The 12857-nt window shown below is 33.5% G+C and overlaps 1 long non-coding RNA gene across 2 annotated transcripts in view; it reads right to left on the bottom strand.

Annotated features, from left to right (window-relative positions):
- LOC102949684 overlaps positions 1 to 12857 on the bottom strand; it is a 245823-nt gene that overhangs the window by 52309 nt on the left and 180657 nt on the right. For both annotated transcript variants that reach the window (XR_447058.2, XR_006208552.1), the window contains exon 6: positions 1205 to 1273. This is a non-coding gene — a long non-coding RNA (uncharacterized LOC102949684). The remainder of the gene's footprint in view (positions 1 to 1204; positions 1274 to 12857) is intronic.

Below are 12857 nucleotides of genomic sequence, written 5' to 3'. Positions count from 1 at the left end.
AAAATAACAAAATATTTTAAAGAATTTTAATGCCCAAAAAGGATTTTGAATTTCATCTGGAAGAATAATCAGACAGAAATAGCAAAGACACTTTTTTTTAAGGAAGTAGGGGTTCACACATAGCAGTCACTGAAATTTGTTATGAGACTGTAACAATTTCTAAAGCGCAATGCTTGCCCGAGATTATTCAGGCAAATCTTGGGCAGATCAACCTATACTTAAAAGAATTTACAAAGATATTCATGAAATTGACAGAGACATTACTGTTTACTGAATGTCCATGATTTCCTCTAAAATTCTCAATCACTTTGCATCTTGGTGGAACCATGTGACTAGTTCTAGAAAATGAACAGGAAGTAATAGGAGTCAAGTCACAAAAGGGTGGGTGCAAGTTCTCCACTTACTCTCATCCCCTGCTTTGTTTGCCATCAGGAGTATAAAAATTCAAATGGCAATACCCAAAATGGGAACAGCCTGAGTTAATCATGTGAAGGATGGAGGATGAAGCAGTAGTAGGCATCCAATTCTCAATGAAGGCTGTGTGAGCTAGAAATAATTTTAATCCTTAGTCATCTGAGTTGAGTACAGCCCCCTGAAACCTTGGAAATAGGGAAAGTGAAGTTGCTTTCCAAAGTTAGCCTAAAGAATTAACACTTATAGATCTGAGAAAAAAACCTCTGCATCAGAGACAGAAGACATTTTTACTCATGAAAATTCGGCTTTATGGTTGTGTCTGTTCCCCTTGCCCCCAAGTCCCATGACAATAACACAAAGTGGGTCAGGCAGATGCTATACACATAGGGGGTTAGTGTCACAGCTGAAGAACACTGCGCTTATTGTACAGTAATATTTTATATTGAGCAAATATTTTATAATGAGCAATAAGCAAACCTGCCTTATCTTTGCTCTGAAAGGAGACATTATGTTTATTTTACTGTAAAACTAGCACATCTGCACTCTGCTAGAGAAGGAGACATTATCTTTATCTTTCAAAGCTATTCTCCATACAGATATCCTTACAAACATAATGTGGAATGAAAGGGCAGCTAGAACATCTGCTCACAAGATGTAAAGATACAAGAGAGACCCATAGAGAATTGTTTCCCATCAGTCATAAAAGTAAGTAACTAGTTCAATAAGTCTATCATACCTAGTTTGCATAAGTCCAAAACAATCTACTGAGCTCTATCTCCAATATACTTACAACAAAAATTTTAAGTTTTCATCTCCATGAAGAAATACCTTGGAATTTAGTCACTCTTTCAGTTAATTTCTGGAATAATGGAAGAGAAGAGGAAATTAAATTCAAATTTAAGCTTTATCACTACCCAAATGCCATTCTTAATTATTTTATTAATTCCCATATCTAAAGATTCTCATATTCCATAGATATATCAAAATTTTGGCAAATTGCTATGTACAGTATTCCCTCTTTCCCTACGGTAAGATTTCTCTTTACTTGGTTTAACCTGGGGTAAGAGGGCTTTTTTCCATACTCTTAAAATTATAAGAAGCGAAAATGCAGGCAAACTCAAGCCAATGGCAAGTCAGTTACTGAATCCCTGGCAAAATCATTAAATGAGAGTAGCGGCTGTCAGACGGGGCTCAGCACACACCTAAGCATTTCATAAGAGCTTGGCAAGCCACTCAAAGTACTGCCTCTGGGTAGAACCAGAAGCTTGTTAGATGGGCTCAAATACAATGGAATAAATGGAGTAATGGTCTATTTAAAGAAAACCAAATGTATGTGTCATCTAGGATAATGGAAAATCAGGATCAGAGAGTTACATGACACTCTGACTAATTTGTCAGTATTTCACTGTATTAAAGGTTTTAAGACTATCTAGAGAATAAAGTCGCAGCCACACAGTCCTTTGGTGTTATATAGTTCAGAGGAGCATTGTAATTTAGGCATATTGTTTCTAAAAAATAAACATTTTTACTTTGTTTAAGATATTTTACTTAAATTTTATTTTAGAGGCATTTAAAAAAAAGAGGTTAAACTTTTTGTTTTAGCTCCATAGAAAGAAAAGTTATCAGAGTTATGTGGAAAAGTAACTACAAATCATGGAACTTATCAAGATGAATGAGCCCTGAAATATCAATGTGCTGTTGCCTAGTATCTTTTAAAATTCCAACTCCAACTCCAAATGTGCAGAAAATCCCATGAGTAATGGGAGTAGCCTAAATGTGTCTTATAAATATGCAGCTATTTTGCATTTTCTTTCTGAAGCTTTAATGATACAATATGGTTGCTCTAGAAGCCATTTACTAAAACATTTTGAAGCTTTATTGTTTCACATATAGGTATTAAAAGTTCTAGGCCAGTTACTTTCTTCTGTCCCTCTGTAGGAAATTTGAAGCAAAAATTCTTTTTAAATTCTTCAAGGCTGTTATTTTGAAAAACAATATAAAACAAGAGTTTTAAATGCCACTGGAAAAGTCTGGAAAAAGAAAGGAATTGCTTATTTACTGCTAACACTGGATAGGAAATGTAGAAAATTTAAGCTAATATAGGTCCAACCTAGAAATGTGAATTTAGGGGTCACCTACACAAATATGGGGTAGTAATTTTAAGGACAATATAATAATTTTTACAAAAAGTAAGAAGGAGTTGAAAAACAAAAACTGAGACTGACTCAGAAATATTCAGGAAACAGATTCTTTAAAAAGCTACCAAAGTAGTACTGTAGTTAGAAGAAAGGGAAACAGTCCCATGGTGGTTCCTAAAAGTGTGTCCTACAAAGCAGAGTTTCACAAGATTCTACTAGATGTTATGCTGAAGGAGCTCTGTAGTTTAGAAGGTCTAGTTTCTCAGACCCTCAGTACGGTAGTGCATGTCATGAACTTCCAACAGGAAGATAAAGAATGTAGCATTTCCTAAACTGGTTTGAGGTTAGAACTTCCTAGAGAGTGGATCTAGCATAGCTGTGCCATGAAATTTTACAACAGAAAGTATCAGTTCCAAGTCCTAGACGGCAGAGGAAAGAATAGCAACAAGGAAAGTAGGAATAAGGAGAGAGAACACGAAGTAGAAAGAAATGCTGCCAGAAAAGATTTCCTATTGTAGTGGGCTGAATGGTGACTCCCATAAGATATGTTTACCCAGAACATGTGAATGTGACCTTATTTTTAAAAAGGGTCTTTGCAGATGTAACTCAGTTAAGAATCTCAAGATGAGATCATCCTAGATTAGAGTGAGCCCTAAATCCAATGACAAGTGCTCTGATAAGAAAAGAGAAGGGGAGAACATGTAGAGGAGAGGTGATAGGAAGACAGGGAAGGCAAAGATTGGAGCAATACATCTAGAAGACAAGAAACACCAAGGATTTCTGAAAGTCATCAAAAGCTAAGAATAATGCATGGAACAAATTATCCCTCAGAAACCTCAGAAGGAACCAACTCTGCAGACACTATGATTTTGGACCTTGGATCTTCGGACTGTGAGAGAATACGTTTATGCTGTTTTAAGCCACCCAGTATATGGTACTTTCTTACCACAGCCTTAGGAAACTAAAATGCTTATATTAAGAGAAAGATCCAGAAACAGAAAAGAGGGATAGGGAGAGTGGAAGAGAGAAAGAGAGAGAGAGAGAGAGAGAGAGAGAGAGAGAGAATATGAGAGGCAGAGAGGGAGAGAGAGCAAAATTGATACAGATGAAAAGTAAGAAGATGGAAATTAACTGGCAGGGAGTGAAGAAATCAGCAAAGAAGAAACAAGGAGGAATGACAGCTGACCTCTCCCCTTCCCTTCTCATGCCCTTCAGTATTGTCTAAAAATGGGTAATACTTGCTTGGCTAACAAATTTTCTTAATATATCTAAATCTCCTGCTCTTTTTTAATTCTCTGAAGCACACACTATTTACCCCACATGTTAATTCAGTATTAAGACAATAAGAGAAGAAAATAAGTTCTCCTATACTTCTTTGTATACCTCTTATCTGCATTAGTCCTTCAGAAAGCAAAAGAAAATCTCTATCATATGGTTATCACCTGAGTAACACACAAAACTGAGAGTAGCTATTCAGATTCTGCTTCTCTAAAAACACTCTATTATTAAAATAAACAAATATAATTATGATGAGCTTAAAAATTACTTTCAAAGCACACGGAAGAAAAACTTTCATGTACCTAACTGCTTAATTTTTCCTACCATGACCAGTTTACATAATTTATACGTTAGATAAAACTGGATTTTTAATTATAAAAAGTGACATCCTCATTATGGCACTTGGAAAATATATTAAAGTATAAAGAATATTAAAATCACTCTTCTTCTCAAAACGTTTGTATTTTTTTTTTAAGTAGGCTCCACCCCCAACAGGGAGCCCAAGGCGGGCTTGAACTCACAACCCTGAGATCATACCTAACCTGAGATCTAGAGTCAGAGACTAAACCGACTGAGCCACCCACGTACCCCAAAACTTGTGTATTTTTAAAAAGAGTCTAAATATAAATATTTCTGGGGCTTTCAAATTCCACATGATTCCCAAAACAGTTCGGATTTAATGTCTCCACTCCTTTTATTCTTTACAAAGAAAAAATGGAATAGACCAATGCCTCTAGGTGATTGTCAAACATTTTGCATGTGTTCACAGAGCTGGCAACAGAAAGACACAACTTTTAAAAAAATATGTTTATAGGGGAGCCTGGGTGGCTTAGCTAGTTAAGCGTCCAACTCTTGATTTGGGCTCAGGTCATGATCTCACCATTCATGAGATCAAGCCCCACATCAGGCTCTGCATTGGCAGCGTGGAGCCTGCTTGAGATTCTCTCTCCGTTTCTCTACCCCTCCCCCACTCATTCTCTCTCTCTCAAAATAAATACACATTTACAAAGTTTATAAGTATTTATACATTATAAAAGTTGAACATGTTCACTGCAAAACAAACAAAACAAAAATTATAAGAAACACTGAAGTAGAATGAGAGAATAGAAATCATCCACTATTTTATTGATGGTCACTATTGGCATCTACTCACATTATTGGAATTATAATTTATATATATAAAATTATAAATTATAAATTTATAAAATATATAATTTTTTTAACCTAACAAGACACCATTAACATTTCCCATGAATTAAGAATTTTTAAAAAATAGTAAGTAGCTGCATAATTGTCCATTTCATGGATAATACATATTGCCCTCAAGCATATCTATAATGTTAAACATTTAAGCTCTCTCAGGTGGAACTAAATGCAATTATACTCAATGTGTGTGAACTGTTTTAAGGTTACTAATTTGTACTGTCAAAATGATTTCCAAAAAAGATGGTATCAATATAAATTCCCATAGGACTCTTTGAAAGCTTGTCTCACTGCAACCTTGCCAACACATCTTTTTGCAATGTTTGAAAATTAAATTCCACCATGAATTTAATTTACATGTGTGTATTAGTAATGTTGACTTCTAAAAATAATTATCATCAATTTGCATTTCTTCTTTAGTGTCTCTTTACATACAAAATATAATTTTTTAATTATAGAAGAAATCAAGGTAAAGTTATGTTTACCACACTATGCATATCTTCTGCCTTATTTTCTTTTCATACAACTGTTGGTTTTTTTTTTTTTCTTTTCAATCTCAAAGTCAAAATCTGAGCAGTGTCCTCTCACTTGTCTTTTATACCTCTTTGTATCTCCTCCTTTCCATCAATGGAAAACACAGCCCATATGAAAATTGATCCAGATCTTTCCAAAAGAAACATGATGTTCATGACGAACAAGTTTTTCAAATGAAGTGATTTATTATATTTTTATGTATAGTGGGAATTATTCATAAAATGATGTCCAGAATTATAGCTTGTAAGAACTTCTCAAGTTATAATATTATCAAATCTCATTCCACAGTTAAGGTTCTTTGTAGTAAAACATGCACATGACATGGTGTAAATCAGGTAATTCCACCACTCACCCCCACCCCCTCATCTGTGCTGAACACTTTCATTTCCTTCTCCAAATTATTTTTCCATTTTGATCTCTGGCCCTAAGAGGTTGATCTGTGTGGACAACATCAACAGATTTCCATGTCCCTGGCTTCTTATTGGATTCAGCCAATAAAGAGCCAAGCCAGGTGATCAGAAGGAGGGAGGAAGGTAAGTCAGGATATTTATTTCACTAGCTGTATCCCCCATGGTCACTGTACCTCTCAGCACTGCCATCTCTTCATAACTCTCTGCTTCTGGATTCTTCACATATTCCTTTCCAAGTAGGAATGATAGAGCACCTCCACCATTTCTGTTGCAGGTTACGAATTATCCCTCTCATAATAAAGCCTCCTTAATTTACTCTAATTCGCCTCCACACTGTCCTTTCAAGTTGAAACCGTACTGCTCCATCTCTTAATGTAAATTTTAAGTAACAGAAACAAGAGTGAATTACCTTCTAAAACTAAAATAAGCTTCTCATTTGAGACTTCATTATAATTACTGAATTTCATACCTTTGACTTCAAATTCATTGGCCTTCTCTCACCCATTTTAAATGTATGGACAACAGGGAGCAGATCCTAAAGATATCATCCTTTAGATGAGTATCTCATGACCTTGGCATAAGATGGAGTATCTTTGAAGATAAAAAATGTAGAGTTCAGTGTAGGATCTAGATAGACCAGTAGAAGCCAACAGAATTACCAAATTTATAAGGAGTACTATACTGAAGACATGCTCAAAATGGAAAATGTGAGGTCATGGTGACCACCAGAAACAATTACAAGTTTTATATATAACTAAAGGGGAATTTGTTAATTATTTATGGCTGCCATTGGTTACCCAGAAATTTGCTTACATAATTAATATTAGGTGTATAATATAGGATTTTCTTTTTAATTAAATTTCTTAGCATAGATTTCTGTTGCTTAATTTTCTTAACACAATTGTGCATTTGTCCCATAGTTTACACATTGAAAATGCTGCTGGGAAATAAGGTATATACCACTAGCAATGTTCCATGAAACATTATTTAAGGAAACTCATGAAAATTGTTACAAATATATGTACCACAATTTCAAGTATTCCTGCCACTTGAACCACTTCGTGAAGATAAATGGCCCTCTACCAATCAAGAATCCAGATAAAACTTCTCAAATCATGCAAAAGAGTGACAAATTTGTCCCTGTCCACCAGAAGTCAATTATTACACACTGCCATCCAGTTTCTCATCTGGATTCAATCTCTAGCTATACGTTATTGGGAAATCAGCTGAGAGATATACTGAAATGATATCATTGATGAATATTCTAAAAGCTTCAAAACTTGCTAAATTAATCCCATTCTATTGAGTGTATTTTTCATTCATTCAATTACTAACCAATACTTACTGATTGCCTTTTATGTGAAAGGCAGTGTTCTAGGCATGAACCACGAATGAGTGGAAGGCCAAATAAATATAATTCCTAGACGTATTTTTCCTCCTGTTTTTACCTATTTTTTTTTCCACACAGATTTTAGAAATATTTGTGTACTGATTTAAGAATAGACAGCAAATATGTTAATAAAAAATCATAAGTAGCTCAGAAACATATTATTTTATATATAAACATTTTGCCAATGACAAGGCTGTCATCAGAAATTCACAAAGAAGAAAAAAATTTTTGGAGGAAATGGCACTGAAATAATTGGTTAATAATTACATAGAAAAAAATAATATATATTATCCCTTCAACTCAGCATTGTGTAGTACAATAGTACATTCCAAAACCAAACAGAAAAATCAAAAGACAATAGTAATCAACCTCCATAAGAAGTTTTTACAAAGTTGATAGGAAAAAATTACCTGGAAAATAGAAAAATAATTGGAAGATTTGACTACATAGAAATGTGAACATTTCTTTGACAATATAAAAAAAAAGAAATTACTGATAAACAACAGATTAGAAAATGTATTTTTAAAGCAAGTATTTAACAGTTTAATCATATCAATAACCTACAAATTGAGGAGAGAAATACTAAGATATTAAAAGTTCAACTGTGAAAGGACATAAATAACTCACAAAAGAGAAACCAAACTATATACATTAGTGGTAGTAGAAAATGCTATCTTATGGAAAGTGATTTGGCAACATGTATCAAAATGATAAAACATTCACCAACTTTATAAAGTTATCTCAACAAAATAATGTTAATGCCAATAAAAGTTTACAAACATTATATGCAGAAATTTGAAGACTGTTCAAAGGATCAGTGAAATAGTTAATTAAATAAGGAACTTGCATTCAATGATTATCCAATTATTTTACAGAATGGCTTACAAAGACTGTGTAATGACATGAAAACCAATTATGACTAATTGAAGTAAGCTGCTTAGCACTTATGTAATATGATTACAATTATGTCAGAAGAAATTATGCATAGAAGAAATACTAAAATGGAAGATATTCAAGCAGTAATAGTTTATTTGGCCAGGATCAGTGTATGATTGATACATAGCTTTTCCTGATTTTTAATTTTTTTCTAGGCACTTAACATTTGAATTATTAAACATTTCAAACACATACATGAAATAGACATTTGGCAGCCTTGTTCATCTAAATTCTTCTGGGAACAATAAGTCTACAAAAATGTACCATCGTCAGACTGAACTGCCAAGGCATAAAATCGTATAAATTAATTATTGTGTAGTAATCAATGTTATATTCCATCATAATTCATAAATACTTTAGTACTTCTGGTTTTATTATTTAATGCCTCATAAATACTTTTAAAAATCTTTTCCTGTTGAAACTTGTAATTGAACAGTAAAGTTGTAAAGACACTTGGTGGGGGGGGGGGAAGCACACATGTGTTTTTTAATTTTTCTGTTTAAATGATGATTAGCATGAAGAATCCACTTAGACATTAGAAAACCTAATGCACACACCCACTCATAGCATTACAGAGTCATGATTAAACAGGAAATTCTGCTGCTGATGTTTCAACCACCCACATTTCATGAACAAACTATAAGTTTTCAGATTGTGACTAGATTTTCTGAACTTTGCTAAGCTTTCTTGGTCTATTGGTCTGTACCTCCTTCTCTCCAGAGCTTGGCAGACAGTGGGCACTAGGTAAGTATATAAGTATTTTTATAAATTTTTATTAAGTTAATAAATAAGCAAATAAGCATTCATTTACTCCGATTATCCACATCCACTCCTAAAGATATAATCACAGAGACTTACTTAACTTTTCCAATACTGTAAAATTCATCACATGTGCAAATATCATGGAGTATCAAAGTAGACACTAAAAGGTATTCAAAGTGGGAAAAATTAGAATTCGGATAAATATTATCTACTGAAGAAGATACATTAATAAGAAGAATTAAGAATAATTCGTTAAAAGGTGATTCATTAATTTTCATTAAGAGTGTTTCTCAGTCGCCTGGGTGGCTCAGTCAGTTGAGCGTCGACTTGGGCTCAGGTCATGATCTCACAGTTCATGAGTTCGAGCCCCACATCGGGCTCACTGTTGTCAGCGCAGAGACCCTGCTTTGGATTCTCTGCCCCCCCGCCCCCTGGCCTTCCCTCACTCATACTCTCTTTCTCTCTCTCTCTTTCTCTCTCTCACTCTCTCTCTCAAAAATAAAGAAACATTAAAAAAAGTGTTTCTCAAAACAGAGTTTTCTGTATTTTCCTAACTGGATTATAAAAATAGTAAATGCATGTAACTCAGTCCATCAGTTGGGGTTGCTCAATAGTATTTGGCATTTTGTGTTGGCGGCAGTGTTTTTTAATAGGTTTAATAATAAATAATTTACATGTCAAGTAATTTACCCATTGTAAGTGCACAATTCAGTAATTTTTAGTAAATTTATTTAGCAAAATTATGGAGTTATACAATCAACTACACAATCCAACTTTAGAACATTTTCATCATTTGAAAAAATTCTCTCCAAGCCCATTTACCATTATTCTGTGCTCCCATCCTAGACACAGGTAACCACTGATCTGCTTTCTATGACAATAAATTTTCTTTTTCTGCACACTTCGTATAAATGGAGTCTTACAATGTTCAGTGTTTTGCATGTGCCTTCTTTTTCTTACCATTTTTGAAGGTTTATTCATGTTGTAGCATATATCAGTATTTCATTCTTTTAATTGATAAATAGCACTCTATTGTAAGGATAAGGCACATTTTGTTTATTCAGTCTTTAGTTGATGGACATTGGGATTGTTTCCAGTTTTTCTCTTTTATGACTAATGCTGCTATGAACATTTGCATACACATCTTTGTGGGACAGTAAGTCTTCATTTCTCTTGAGTATAGAAATGAAGTGGAATTGCTGGGTCACCTGGTAAGTTTACATTTGTAACTATTTAAGAAACTACCAAACTTTTCCAAAGAGGCTGTACCATTTTTACATTCCCATAAAAATATATGAAGATTCAAGTTTTTCCACACCAACCCCCACTCCCCAACACTTGGAATCATCTCCCCCCCTTTTTTTAGCCATACTATTGGGTGTGAACTTCATTATGGCTTTGATTTGCATTTCCCTAACAACTAATGATGTTAGCATCTTTTCACGTGCTTCTCAAGCATTCATATGTATTTGTTAGTGCAATGTCTATTCAAGTCTTTGCCCATTTTGCAATTGGTTTATCTGTTTATTCTTTACTTCTAAGAATCCTTCATACATTCTCATGCAAGTCCTTTGTCAAATACATGACTCACAAATATTTTCTCCAAGTCTATGCCTTTTCTAGATTTTCTCAATGATATATTTTGAAGCACAAAAGTTTTAATTTTGATAAAATGCAATTTATTACTTTTTATATTTATGGCTTACACTTTTGATCTCTTATCTAAGAAAAATCTCCACCTAATCCAAGGGCACAAAGATTTTCTCCCATGTTTTCTTCTAAAAGTTCCTTCTATGTCATCCTATTCAGCATAAATGTTTGGAAGTAACACAAGTAAGAATAGATACAATTCCTTGGTTGTTTGTGTTTATTAGAATGCCATTGTCTTCTTTCTGTTTTTCCAAGTACTAATTCAAATGGAAAGCATGGCCTCTCAGGGTTGTAAGAATCCGTTTACTCTTTGCAGATGTAATAAAATGCATTTATCTTGCACTTGCTTTGACTCTCACTGAACTGCCTATAAGTCCACAAGAATTCTATGTTAATGGGAGCATTGCACAAATTCTATGTAAATAGGGCAGTCAGAAACAGTGGGCATACTTGCACAAGATCTGCTCACATGAATGTTTCAGTGTCCCATTGGACTTAACTTACAAAAAACACAGGCTCAAAGATAAAATATTAAGACTTTCAAGTAGATGACTTCAGGGCCCTCCTAAACACAGATTGTGTGACTGCATAGGTCCATGCCCACAAAACTGGCTCTGGGAATAGATTTTTCATTAAGTGCCTTTAACAGAGAAAGGAAGTTTCCTTCTATACCCAGACTTTTAGTTTTTTCTACATGTTTTTTTTAAATCATGGATGGATGTTGGATTTTGTGAAATGCTTTTTCTGGGTCCATTAACGTGATCATATAAGTTTTTTTCTCCTTAATGGATGTTCAAATATTAAACCAATTTTTCATTCATGGAATAAATCCTATACTAAAACCCAGGTGTATTAATTCATTTGTATTTTGCTATATTAGATTAGTTAATGCCTTTTCAAGAATTTTTATATTTATGTCCATGAAGGATCTTGGCCTGCAGTTTTATTTTGCTTCCTTTGTCTGGTTCTGGTATCAGGGTAATAGTGACTTGAGAATGACTTGGAAACTGTTCCTTCCTCTACTGTTTTTTGAGAAAGCTTATATTTGATATCATTTATTTAAATAGTTGATAAAATTGACTAATAAAGCCAGTTTAGGCCTGGACATTTCTTTATGAAAAGATTTTTAATAACTAATTCAATACCTATACTTCTTATAGATCTAATCATATTTTATCTCTTATAGACTCCATCCCAGTAATTTGTACTTTCTTAGAAATTTGTGTTTCATCTAAGATAACTTGTTGGTAGTGTTTTTTATAATATTCCCTTAAAATCTTTTTAAATTTTTGTAGAATTAATAGTGTTGTCATATCTTTCATTCACGACTTTGGTATTTTAAGTCTGCTTTCTTTCTTTGTAATTCTATCTAAAAGGCTTTTCAATTTTGTTGGTCTTTTCAAAGAACCAACATTTAGCCTCACTACTTTTCTTTATTGTTCTGTTTTCTATTTCATTGATTTCCACAATGTTTTTTTAAGTTTATTTATTCATTTATTTTTGAGAGAAAGAGAACAAGCAGGGGAAGGACAGAGAGAGAGGGAGACACAGAATCTTAAAGCAGTCTCCAGGCTCTGGGCTGTCAGTGCATAGCGCAATGTGGGGCTCAAAGTCAAAAACCGTGAATTCATGATCTGAGTCAAAACTGCACACTTAACTGACTGAGCCACCCAGGCACCCCTCCACAATAATCTTTATTATTTCATTCCTTCTGTTTACTTTAAGGATAGTTAGTTTTCCTTTTTTGATATTTCTATATTCTATATTTTTTTACTTCTGTATCTCTCTACATTCCATATTATTTTTCCATATGCTATATTTAGTTTGAATATCTTTAAAATTAAGGTGAAAGTTTGGATTATTTAAGACCTTTCTTTTTTTCTAATATACGTATTTGGAATTTTAATTTTTTCTCTAAACATTGCTTTAACTACATCCTCTCAATTTTGATATGTTGTATTATTTCTATCCAGTTCATTCATTTTCACTATCATTTCCTCTTTCACCCCTGAGTTATGTAAAAGTGTGTTTAATTTTGAAATATATGGGAGTTTCTAAGATTTTTTTTTTCTATATGGAGATCTAATCAAATTCCACAGTGGTCAGAGAATATACTTACAATTCCAACATTTTAAAATTTAG

Source organism: Panthera tigris, chromosome A1, assembly GCF_018350195.1.
Source record: "Panthera tigris isolate Pti1 chromosome A1, P.tigris_Pti1_mat1.1, whole genome shotgun sequence".
Lineage (NCBI taxonomy): Eukaryota > Metazoa > Chordata > Mammalia > Carnivora > Felidae > Panthera > Panthera tigris.
Note: the sequence above shows the minus strand (reverse complement) of the source record. Positions and strands in the feature narration are given on the sequence as shown.